The sequence below is a fragment of the Nicotiana sylvestris genome, chromosome 4 (genome assembly GCF_000393655.2).
Source record: "Nicotiana sylvestris chromosome 4, ASM39365v2, whole genome shotgun sequence".
Lineage (NCBI taxonomy): Eukaryota > Viridiplantae > Streptophyta > Magnoliopsida > Solanales > Solanaceae > Nicotiana > Nicotiana sylvestris.
The window spans coordinates 55,049,732-55,061,293 of record NC_091060.1 but is presented as its reverse complement, the minus strand read 5'-3'; positions in this window follow the sequence as shown (position 1 = coordinate 55,061,293).

Below are 11,562 nucleotides of genomic sequence, written 5' to 3'. Positions count from 1 at the left end.
TTCTATGGGATCGCTTAGTGCCTCCCGCGATCGCATAGTGTTAAGCCTGAAAGGTCCTATATTTTGCTCTACGTGATCACATTATTTCCTCTACGATCGCAGTGTGTTAGCCCGACCTTCATTACTTCCTCTATGCAATGCATAGTGTTATTCGCGATCGCAGAGCCCTGTCCCATTTACTCTATGCGATCGCACTCCTTTGTCCACGATTGCATAGGATAATTCGCCCAGTTAAATTTTAAAAAATCAGAAACAGTAGCATTACGGGATTTTATAAAATTTTCCCAAACTTCTTCTTCCCCAAAGCTCTAAGGCGATCCTTGAAGCACTTCTTCACCAAAACTTCTTGGGTAAGTAATCTTTAACTCGTTTTCTTCCATCTTCATCAACATCTAGATTTCTAGGCTTGAATCATGGAAGTAAAGGTAGAAAATTGGGTATTTGGGTAGAGTTAGGGCTTTTTGATTATTTGTGATTTAGACCTCGTTTTGTGGTCGGATTTGAAAACAAATTATATATTCGGGCTCGTAGGTGAATGGGTGATTTGATTTTGGTCCGAACCTCGTGTTTTGACCAAGCGGGCCCGGGGTCGATTTTTGGGTTTTTGGGAATAATGATTGGAAAGCTATAATTAGGCATTGGATTCGCATTGTTTAGCTTATTGATGTTATGAAGTCATTTATGTATAGATACAATTGATTTGGAGCCGAATTCGAAAGGAAAGACGGTAATTGAGGATTGAGTTGGCCGTGGAAGTTTGAGGTAAGTGTTCGGTCTAACCTTAGCTTGAGGGATTAGGAGTTGTGTCCTATTTGCTAATTGTTTCTTATCGAGTACGACGTATACGCATGGTGGTGAATATCTATACGTTGGTGTTGAGCATGATCGTGAGTCTTAAATTGATAGTTGTTGTGTTCTTAAATGATACTACGGATGCCTTAATCGACGATTCTCGATATTGAGCAAGGATTTAGTTTATTTATCGTGGACTTTATCTATGATTGAGTATTGGTATGAATTGAGCTGAGTAGAAGTTGAGTTAAGATTGGTTATAGCTGATTCTCCCTTGCCGGGATGTTTATTTTGATATTATTATTCCCTTACCGGGAAGTTATTATATTGCTTTGTTCCCTTGCCGGGATTCCTTGTGATTTGGTGTTGGCTTGTAAATAGGAGCGGGTGGTACGCCTACCACAAGATTTAATGAAATAGGAGCAGGTGGTACGCCTACCACGAGATAGTGAACTGGGAGCAGGTGGTACGCCTGCCACAAGATATGAGAAATGGGACCGGGTTGCACGCCAACAACAAGTTGTGAACTGAAAGCGAAATCTGCCTTTATTTTCCTTATCTGTGTTAGAAGTTAAATTTTGGTTTCTTTATAATTCTCTTGAGATTCTGTTTTATCTGCTATCCTCGAAGCATGTTTCCCCTTCCCAGCTTTAATTGTATGTTTCTGTTTATCTTTCTGCTGTATATATATATATATATATATATATATATATATATATATATATATATATATATATATATATAACTGCATAGGTTTATCTGGAGTCTGGTCCTAGCCTCGTCACTACCTCGCCGAGGTTAGGCCATACACTTACCAACACATGGGGCCAGTTGTGCTGATGCTACACTCTGCACTTTGTGCAGATACCGGAGCAGCACTTGGTCAGCAGCAGTAGGGGAGCCGACCTTCAGTCCACTGAGACACCAAGGTAGCTTTGCAGGCGTCCGCAGGCCCGTCGTCTCCTCTATCTCTTATTATGTTCTGTTATCTTTTGTATCCAAGACAGACAGTGTTTTCTTTCTTTCAAAACTGTTGTGGGTAGTGATCTTAGTAGTCCGTGAATGTTGTGACACTAGTTTCTAGGTAGAGGCATATGTGGAGTTTCTTGTTATTTTGGTTCATTTTATCTAAGACTTCCGCTTAATCTCATATTCCGCTGTTATTTAAATGTTCATCACTTGTTAATGTATGTTATAAAAAGGATTAAAACAAAAGGGTTAAGATTTCTAATTTCGCGGCTTGCCTAGCTTCTACGAGTAGGCGCCATCACGACTCCCGAGTGTGGAAAAATCCGGGTCGTGACAAGTTAGTATCAGAGCTCTAGGTTACATAGGTCTCACAATTCACGGACAAACTCAGTAGAGTCTGAGAAATCAGTACGTAAATGTCTGTATTTATCCCCTAGAGGCTACAGAGTTAGGAAAAACTTCACATTTGTTCTTTCCTGTCGTGCGGTTTTGTTTCTCAAATGCTAATTGAACTTCTACTCTGTTCTTTCGCAGATGGCGAGAACATGCGCTTCTTTATCTACCGCTCAGCAGTTCTGCCCCGAGCAGCAGCACCAGTGGCAGAGCCTCAGATTGATTTTGAGGAGGAGGTTCCGGCCCGAGTAGTTCTTGTGTGCCCAGCTCAGGTCCCAGAGGGGTTTATAGCTACCCTAGTTCTTCAGGATGCTCTAGTCCGGTTAGTGGGCCTCATGGAGAGTGTCACCCGGGCAGGCTTGCTTTCGGTAGCACCAGCCACTTCTCAGGCTGGAAGAGGGGCTCAGACTCCTGCTACATGCACTTCGGAGCAGGTAGCTCCCCAGATTTAGACTCCAGCGGTTCAGCCAGTTGGAGCAGTTCAGCCGGGTGTTGTAGCTCAGACCGATGATGGAGCAACTATGTCTGCCGATGCTTTCTGGAGGCTGGATAGGTTCACCAAGCTCTTCACTTCTACTTTCAGCGGTGCTTCTTCTGAGGACCCCTAGGATTATCTATACAGCTGCCACGAGGTTCTCAGGAACATGGTCCAATGGGGTCGATTTTGCTACATTTCGCTTGTCTGGATCCGCCAGGACTTGGTGGAGAGGTTATTGCTTGGCTAGACCAGCTGGATCGCCAGCCTTGACTTGGGAGCAGTTTTCAGTATTGTTTCTGGAGAAGTTTCTCCCCATTACTCAGAGAGAGGCCTATCGAAGGCAGTTTGAGTGCCTCCAGCAGGGTTCCATAACGGTTACCCTGTATGAGACCAGGTTCATCGACTTAGCTTGCCATGCCCTTGTCATACTTCCTACTGAGAGAGAGGGTGAGGAGGTTTATTGATGGTCTTATTCAGCCGATTCGTGTTCAGATGGCTAGGGAGACTGGGAGTGAGATATCTTTCTAGGAGGCGGCCAATGTGGCCCGCAGAGTTGAGATGGTTCTGTAGCAGGGAGGTGGTCATGGGTCGGATAAGAGGCCCCGTCATTCAGGCAGATTCAGTAGTATATCGTCTGGAGGTAGAGATTCATATGGTTGAGGCCATCCTCCTAGGCCCTTTCAGTCAGCTCTTCAGGTTTCTCATGGTGCTTCAGGTAGCAGTGGACCTCCGATGCAGTATTCTGATCAGAAGTCCTTCAGTGCACCACCAACACCTATCAGTGCACCGCCACTTTAGAGTTTCCAGGGTCGTCAGCCCCAGCAGCCGAGGGCTTATTTTACTTGCAGCGACACGAGGCACATTGCTAGGTATTGCCCTCGAGCACCGAGTAGTTCTTTGCATCAGGGTTCCCGTGCTATGGTTCAAGCACCAGGTGTTCCACAGGCCGTCCAGCCAGCTAGAGGTGGAGGTAGAGGTGCTAGAGGTGGAGCTCAGGCCGCAAGAGGTGGAGGTCAGATAGCTGCAGGCCGTCCCAAAGAGGTAGTTCAGGGTGGTGGGGCCCAACACCGATGTTATGCTCTCCCAGCCAGACCCGAGGCTGAGGCTTCAAATGCAGTTATTTCAGGTACGGTTCTGGTTTGTGATAGAAATGCCTTAGTGTTATTTGATCCAGAGTCTATATACTCGTATGTGTTATCTTATTTTGTACCGTATCTGGTCATGCCTAGTGATTCATTGAGTGTTCCTGTTTATGTGTCTACACCGGTGGGTGATTCTATTGTGCTTGATCAAGTCCATTGTTCTTGTATTGTAGTGATTGAGGGTCTTGAGACTCGTGTAGATTTGTTGCTTCTAGACGTGGTTGATTTAGATATTATATTGGGGATGGACTGGTTATCACCTTACCATGCTATCTTGGATTGTAATGCCAAAACTGTGACCTTAGCTTTACCGGGTATGCCTCGTTTAGAGTGGAGAGGGACTCCTGGTCATACTACCTGTGGTGTTATCTCTTATGTGAAGGCTCGGTGCATGGTCAAGAAGGGGTGTTTGGCCTATTTGGCTTATGTTCGTGATTCCAATGCTGAGGTTTCAAGTATTGATTTTGTGCCTGTTGTTCGTGAGTTCCTTGAGGTATTTCCTTCAGACCTGCCGGGTATGCCACCGGACAGGGATATTGACTTTTGCATTGATTTGGCTCGGGGCACTCAGCCCATTTCTATCCCGCCGTATCGTATGGCCCCACTTGAGTTGAAAGAGTTGAAGGAGAAGTTGCAAGACTTGCTTGGGAAGGGTTTCATTAGGCCGAGTGTTTCGCCTTGGGGTGCGCCAGTGTTGTTTGTTAAGAAGAAAGATGGATCAATGAGAATGTGTATTGATTACCGGCAATTAAACAAGGTTACAATCAAGAATAAGTATCCACTGCCGAGGATTGATGATTTGTTTGATCAGCTTCAGGGTGCCAAGTTATTTTCGAAGATTGACTTGAGTCTGGCTACCATCAGTTGAGGATTAGGGCATCCGATGTCCCTAGGACAGCTTTCCGCACTCGGTACGAGCATTATGAGTTCTTGGTTATGTAATTCGGGTTGACAAATGCCCCGACAACTTTTATGGATTTGATGAACCGAGTGTTCAGGCCTTATTTAGACTCGTTCGTGATAGTCTTAATTGACGATATTTTGATATACTCCCGCAGTCAGGAAGAGCACGAGTAGTATCTCAGGGTGGTTCTTCAGACTCTGAGGGATAGTCAGCTATATGCTAAGTTTTCAAAGTGTGAGTTCTGGTTGAGTTCAGTTGCATTCCTAGGTCATGTTATATCAGTAGAGGGTATTCAGGTTGATCCGAAGAAGATTGAGGTAGTCAAGAACTGGCCTAGACTAGCATCAACTACAGATATTCGAAGTTTCTTGGGATTGGCAGGCTACTACCGTCGGTTCGTGTAGGGTTTTTTATCTATTGCAGCCCCGATGATCAGGTTGACCCAAAAGGGTGCCCAGTTCAGATGGTCAGATGAGTGTGAGGCGAGCTTTCAGAAGCTCAAGACAGCTCTGACTACGACACCGGTGTTGGTTTTGCCCACAGGTTCAGGGCCTTATATAGTTTATTGTGACGCTTTTCGCGTTGGGCTTGGTGCAGTGTTGATATAGGATGGTAAGGTTATTGCCTATGCTTCGCGGCAGTTGAAGATTCATGAGAAGAACTATCCGGTTCATGATTTAGAGTTGATAGCCATTGTTCATACATTGAAGATTTGGAGGCATTATCTATATGGCGTGGCATGTGAGGTGTTCACCGATCACAAGAGTCTTCAGTATTTGTTCAAGCAAAAGGAGTTGAATTTGAGGAAGAGGAGATGGTTGGAGTTGTTGAAGGATTATGATATCACTATCTTATATCACCCGGGGAAGGCCAATGTGGGTGGCCGATGCTTTAAGTAGGAAGTCAGCCAGTATGGGCAGTCTTGCTTATATCCTGGTCGGTGAGAGGCCGTTTGCTTTGGATGTTCAGGATTTGGCCAATCGGTTCGTGAGGTTGGATATTTCTGAGCCTAGTCGGGTATTAGCTTGCACGGTTGCTCGTTCTTCTTTATTGGAGCGTATTCGTGATTGGTAGTATGATGATCCCCATTTGTGTGTCCTTAGAGACATGGTGCAGCACGGAGGTGCCAAGCAGGTCACCTTAGATGATGATGGAGTATTGAGATTGTAGGGTCGAGTTTGTGTGCCTAATGTGGATGGACTCCGAGAGTTAATTTTAGGAGAGGCCCATAGCTCCCGGTACTCTATTCATCCGGGCGCCGCAAAGATGTACCAGGATTTGCGGCAGCATTATTGGTGGCGTAGAATGAAGAAGGATATTGTTGCATATGTTGCTCGGTGTTTGAATTGTCAGAAGGTTAAGTATGAGCATCAGAGACCTGGTAGTTTGTTTTAGAGGATTGAGCTTCCCGAGTGGAAGTAGGAGCAGATCACTATGGACTTCGTTGTTGGACTCCCGCAGACTCGGAGGAAGTTCGGCGCAGTATGGGTCATTGTTGATAGGCTGACCAAGTTAGCGCATTTCATTCATGTGGCAGTCTCCTATTCACCCGAGAGGTTAGGTGAGATCTATATCCGGGAGATTGTTCGTCTTCATGGTGTGCCTGTGTTTATCATTTCGGATCGAGATACGTAGTTTACCTCCCATTTCTGGAGAGCAGTTCAGCGAGAGTTGGGTACACATATTGAGTTGAGCACAACATTTCATCCTCAGATGGACGGGCATTCCGAGCGGACTATTAGATTTTGGAGGATATGCTCCGAGCTTGTGTCATTGACTTTGGAGGCTCGTGGGATCAGTTTTTGCCTTTAGCAGAGTTTGCCTACAATAATAGCTACCAGTCGAGTATCCAGATGGCTCCTTATGAGGCCTTATATGGTAGGTGGTATCGGTCTCCGGTTGGATGGTTTGAGCCGGGAGAGGCTCGGTTGTTGGGTACAGATCTGGTTCAGGAGGCTTGGGACAAGGTCAGGATTATTCTGGATAGGCTTCGTACAACACTGTCCAGGCAAAAAAGTTACGCAGACCGCAAGGTTCGATGTGACTTTTATGGTCGGTGAGCGGGTATTGCTCCGAGTGTCGCCTATGAAGGGCGTGATGAGATTTGGGAAGAAGGGCAAGCTTAGCCCTAGGTTCATTGGCTTATTTGAGGTTCTTGATCTAGTGGGAGGGGTGGCTTATAGACTTGCATTGCCATCGAGCTTATCAGCCGTGCATCCAGTGTTTCATGTGTCCATGCTCCAGAAGTATCACAGCGATCCATCCCACGTGTTAGACTTCAACACTGTCTAGTTGGACAAGGTATTGTCTTATGAGGAGGAGCCGGTGGCTATTCTAGACCGGCAGGTTCATCAGTTGAGATCGAAGAGTTTTCCTTCTGTTCGTGTTCAGTGGAGAGGTCAGCCTCCTGAGGCATCGACCTGGGAGTCCGAGTCTAATATGCGGAGCTGTTATCCACATCGTTTCCCTGACTCAGGTACTTCCTTTTTATGTCCATTCGAGGACGAACGGTTGTTTTAGAGGTGGACAATGTGATGACCCAACATGTCATCACTTATTTTTAAATTGAATTATGTGTTCTCAGGGCTTGAAAACCTTGTTTAGAGTCGCCTCAAATTGCGTGCGCAGTCCTGGCGTGTAACCGGAAAGCTTAAATATGAAAATCTGTAAAAAATGATAAATTTGGTTATAAAATGAATTAATTTGACTTCGGTTAACGTTTTGGGTAAATGGACCCGGACCCGTGATTTGACGGTCCCGGAGGGTCCGTAAGAAAATATGGGACTTGGGCGTATGCCTGGAATCGAATTCCGAGGTCCCAAGCCCGAGAATAGAATTTTTAAAGAAAATTATTTTCTAAAATTGTTTAAGGAAATTTAAAATGAAATTTAATTAGAACGTGTTGGTATTGGGGCCGTATTTTGGTTCCTGTGCCCGGTACATGTCTTATATATGATTTAAGATGTTTTTGTAAAATTTGGTGAAAAACAGACGTTGTTTGACGTGATTCAGACCTAAATTGATAAAGTTCATGCTTTATGAAGTTTGAGAAAATTCTTGGATTTTGAGGTTTAATTCGATGTTCGTGATGTTATTTTGGCAATTTGATTGCACAGATAAGTTCGTATGATGTTGTTGAGTTAGTACGTTTGTTTGGTTAGGAGCCCCAAGGGTTCGGGTGTGTTTCAGATGTGTTTTGGGAAGTTTCGAACTTAGGAAAAATTGCAGAACTGCTGTCTGCTGGTGTCCAGTCTTTTGTGCTATGCGATTCCATAGCTATGTCCGCGATCGCATAATGTAAATTTTCAGGGGTTCAGTTTGTTCTATGCGATCGCATAGTGCCTCCCACGATCGCATATTGTTAAGCCTGAGAGGTCCTATATTTTGCTCTACGCGATCGCATTATTTCCTCTGCGATCGCAGTATGTTAACCCAACCTTCATTACTTCCTCTATGGGATCACATAGTGTAATTCGCGATCGCAGAGCCCTGTCCCATTTATTCTATGCGATCACACTCCTTTTTCTGCGATCGCATAGGACAAATTCGCCCAGTTAAATTTTAAATAACCAGAAACAGTAGCATTACGGGATTTTATAAAATTTTCCAAAACTTCTTCTTTCCCAAAGCTCTTAGGCGATCCTTGAAGCACTTCTTCCCCAAAACTTCTTGGGTAAGTAATCTTTAACTCGTTTTCTTCCATCTTCATCAACATCTACTAGATTTCTAGGCTTGAATCATGGAAGTAAAGGTAGAAAATTGGGTATTTGGGTAGAGTTAGGGCTTTTTGATTATTTGTGATTTAGACCTTGTTTTGTGGTCGGATTTAAAAAAAAATTATATATTCGAGCTTATGGGTGAATGGGTGATTTGATTTTGGTCCAAACTTCGTGTTTTGACCAAGCGGGCCCGGGGTCGATATTTGGGTTTTTGGGAAGAATGATTGGAAAGCTATAATTAGGCATTGGAGTCACATTGTTTAGCATTTATTGATGTTATTAAGTCATTTATGTATAGATACAATTGATTTGGAGCCGAATTCGAAAGGAAAGGCGGTAATTGGGGATTGAGTTGGCCGTGGAAGTTTAAGGTAAGTGTTTGGTTTAACCTTAGCTTGAGGGATTAGGAGTTGTGTCCTATTTGCTAATTGCTTCTTGTCGAGTACGACGTATAAGCATGGTGGTGAGTATCTATACGTTGGTTTCGAGCGTGACCATGAGTTTTAAATTGATAGTTGTTGTGTTCTTAAATGATACTACAGACGCCTTAATCGATGATTCTCGATATTGAGCAAGGATTTAGTTTATTTATCGTGGACTTTATTTATGATTGAGTATTGGTATGAATTGAGCTGAGTAGAAGTTGAGTTAAGATTGGTTATAGCTGATTCTCCCTTGATGTGATGTTTACTTTGATATTATTGTTCCCTTGCCGGGAAGTTATTATATTGCTTAGTTCCCTTGCCAGGATTCCTTGTGATTTGGTGTTGTCTTGTAAATGGGAGCGGGTGGTACGCCTACTAAAATATTTAATGAAATGGGAGCTGGTGGTACGCCTACCATAAGAATTAATGAATTAGGAGCGAGTGGTACGCCTACCACAAGATTTAAGGAAATGGGAGCGGGTGGTACGTCTACCACAAGATTTAATGAAATGGGAGCGGGTGGTATGCCTACCACAAGATTTAATGAAATGGGAGCAGGTGGTACGCCTACCAGAAGACATGATGAAATGGGAGCGGGTGGTACGCCTACCACAGGATTTAAATGAAATGGGAGCGGGTGGTACGCCTACTACGAGATATAGTGAACTGGGAGCGGGTGGTACGCATGCCACAAGATATGAGAAATGGGACAGGGTTACACGTCTGCAACAAGATGTGAACTGAAATCGAAATCTGCCTTTATTTTCCTTATCCGTGTTAGAAGTTAAATTTTGGTTTCCTTATAATTCTCTTGAGATTTTGTTTTATCAGCTATCTCCGAAGCATGTTTCCCCTTCCCAGCTTTAATTGTATGTTTCCGTTTATCTTTCCGCTATATATATATATATATATATATATATAACTGCACAGGTTTATCTGGAGTCTGGTTCTAGCCTCGTCACTACCTCGCCGTTGTTAGGCCAGACATTTACCAGCACGTGGGGTCGGTTGTGCTGATGCTACACTCTGCACTCTGTGCATATACCAGAGCAGCACTTGGTCAGCAGCAGTAGGGGAACCTTCAGTCCACCGAGATACCAAGGTAGCCTTGCAGGCATCCGCAGGCCCGACTTCTCCTCTATCTCTTATTATGTTCTGTTATCTTTTGTATCAGAGATAGACGGTGTTTTCTTTCTTTCAAATAGTTGTGGGTAGTGATCTTAGTAGTCTGAATGTTGTGACACTAGTTTCTAGGTAGAGGCATATGTGGAGTTTCTTGTTATTTTGGTTCATTTTATCTAAGACTTCCGCTTAATCTCATATTCTGCTGTTATTTAAATGTTCATCGCTTGTTAATGTATGTTATAAAAAGGATTAAAACAAAAGGGTTAAGATTTCTAATTTCGCAGAGCTCAGCCCCGGGCAACAGCACCAATGGCGGAGCCTTAGGTTGATTTTGAGGAGGAGGTTCTGCCCCAGCAGTTCTGGTGTGCCCAGCTCAGGTCCTAGAGGGGTTTATAGCTACCTTAGCTCTTCAGGATGCTATGGTCCGATTAGTGGGCCTCATGGAGAGTGTCACCCGTGCAGGCTTACTTTCGGTAGCACCAGCCACTTCTCAAGCTGGAGGAGGGGCTCAGACTCCTGCTACACGTACTCCGGAGTAGGTAGCTCCCCAAATTCAGACTCCAGCGGTTCAACCAGTTGGAGCAGTTCAGCCGAGTGTAGAAGCTCATACCGGTGATAGAGCAACTATGTCTGCCGATGCTTTGTGGAGGCTAGATAGGTTCACCAAGCTCTTCACTTCTACTTTCAGCGGTGCTTTTTCTGAGGACCCCCAGGATTATCTATATAGCTTCCATGAGGTTCTCAGGAGCATGGGTATTATTGAGACCAATGGGGTCGATTTTGCTACATTTCGCTTGTCTGGATCCGCCAAGGCTTGGTGGAGAGGTTATTTCTTGGCTAGACTACCCGGATTGCCAGCCTTGACTTAGGAACAGTTTTCAGTGTTGTTTCTGGAGAAGTTTATCCCCATTACTCAAAGAGAGGCCTATCAGAGGTAGTTTGAGCGCCTCTAGAAGGGTTCCATGACGGTTACCCAGTATGAGACCAGGTTCATCGACTTAGCTCGCCATGCCCTTGTCATACTTCCTACTGAGAGAGAGAGAGAGAGAGAGGGTGAGGAGGTCTTATTCAGCCGATTCGTGTTAAGATGGCTAGGGAGACTTGGAGTGGGATATCTTTCCAGGAGGCGGCCAATGTGGCCCGCAGAGTTGAGATGGTTCTGTCGCAGGGAGGTGGTCATGGGTCGGATAAGAGGCCCCATCATTCAGGCAGATTCAGTGGTCCCTCGTCTGGAGGTAGAGATTCATATGGTAGAGGCCATCCTCCTAGGACCTTTCAGTCAGCTCTTCAGGTTTCTCACGGTGCTTCAGGTAGCCGTGGACCTCCGATGCAGTATTCTGATCAGAAGTCATTCAGTGCACCACCAGCACCTATCAGTGCACTGCCGCTTCAGAGTTTCCAGGGTCGTCAGCCCTAGTAGCCGAGGGCTTGTTTTGCTTGCAGCGACACAAGGCATATTGCTAGGTATTGCCCTCGAGCTGCGAGCAGTTCTCCGCATCAGGGTTCCCGTGCTATGGTTCAGGCACCAGGTGCTCCACAGGTCGCCCATCCAGCTAAAGGTGGGGGTAGAGGTGCTTGAGGTGGAGGTAGAGGTGCTATAGGTGGAGCTCAGGCC